Source organism: Papaver somniferum, unplaced genomic scaffold, assembly GCF_003573695.1.
Source record: "Papaver somniferum cultivar HN1 unplaced genomic scaffold, ASM357369v1 unplaced-scaffold_6351, whole genome shotgun sequence".
In the NCBI taxonomy this organism is placed as follows: Eukaryota; Viridiplantae; Streptophyta; class Magnoliopsida; order Ranunculales; family Papaveraceae; genus Papaver; species Papaver somniferum.
The window spans coordinates 1-1378 of record NW_020649140.1 but is presented as its reverse complement, the minus strand read 5'-3'; the positions used below and the strand labels follow the sequence as shown (position 1 = coordinate 1378).

At 38.5% G+C, this 1378-nt stretch overlaps 1 long non-coding RNA gene across 1 annotated transcript; it reads right to left on the bottom strand.

The window, feature by feature from the left end:
• Positions 1–233: 233 nt before the first annotated feature.
• Positions 234–1374, bottom strand: LOC113343603. The gene is made up of 2 exons (XR_003357318.1): positions 1308–1374; positions 234–728 (listed from the first exon to the last, which is right to left on the bottom strand). It is a non-coding gene; the product is annotated as an uncharacterized LOC113343603 (long non-coding RNA).
• Between the last annotated feature and the right edge of the window lie 4 nt (positions 1375–1378).

Here is a 1378-nt window from a genome sequence, read left to right as displayed (position 1 = left end):
TTTTTTTTTCAGTTCAGGATTTCTTTGTGGATAATCCGGTACAAGGACAGTGCTCTCAATCAGATGAAGAGAAGAAGCCTAAGACATTCTATTTCTTGTTCCTTTGGACTATGAGAGTTTAGCTGTCGTAATAGTAATAATAATGTCAAATTGCTGATCCTTCTAGGAATATAACCACTCAGCAATTTTTATTGCAACAGGTAGATTCAATTCTAAGATGCAAGTGAATCAAATATAACTGTATGTCTACGTTTTTGTTTTTCGCCTCATCAGTTGCCTGGGATAAAAACCAAAGGCAGGGGTGGTACATAGAAAAAAAGCATAGCCAGAAGCATTTTCATCAGTACATTCAAACACAGAGAGAGGTCTGAGCATGGTGATAGTAGTTAACAAAGAGAAAGTGGTTATGTCAGTCAAAAGAAAAGACCTGAAACATAAAAATGTGCAAACTGTTGGATATCTAACACAGGGAAGGTGGTTCTTTCAGTCAAAAGTATCCATAAAAGTAGCTAGAAATATTGTAGATGACAAAAACTGATGAACATCTCTAATCCTGATCAACAGTCGGCTGCTCTCCATAAAATTCAATAGTCTTAAATCCAGAAAACCGAAAAGACTGAAACCAGAAATCATCGAAGGTACTTCAATGGCGTGATGCCCAGAAAATGAAAACACTGCGCCATTACCACTCTTGTAGCCTCGGTATAGATTAGCCTGCTTTCGAAACCCTGCAACAAGCAGTAGTAAAAATTTAGTTCAGAACCAGTCATGAAAACAAGAGAAGCTAGCGGAAAGAAAACACTCTTTTCGATGATGCAAGTCCAAGATATCCTTGTACAGAAAACAGAGATAAGGCATCCACATCTAAAGAATAATTCCAGGGCTTATACAATCTGTAATTTTACTATTTATGTTTGAAATCAGTCTCAAAACCAAGAAGAAAAAATCCACCCTAGTACTACTAGAGTCTTCAATGTTCCAACATAGCACCCAATTTTATTTTCTCAACTCAGTGGTTCGACAAGGGCTGAGCAAGTACCATGTTGTTCCAACATAACACTACTAGAGTCTTCAATGTTCCAACATAGCACCCAATTTTATTTTCTCAACTCAGTGGTTCGACAAGGGCTGAGCAAGTACCATGTTGTTGTTGGTCATCGGTGTCACTACTAGACTCACCCTGACCTAGTCAAGCATAGAGTAAATGAGGCTACAGGGTGCCAATGGCATTATCAAATTAAGACATCCCGACTACACCCTAGATGATTCTATCAGTATCAAGAACCAGGGATCAATTAGGGACAGACCTCAGCAACACTACTTCTCGCATAATTAAAAGGCACACAATTTGGCCAACTCAGGTATGTGTGTTCATAAG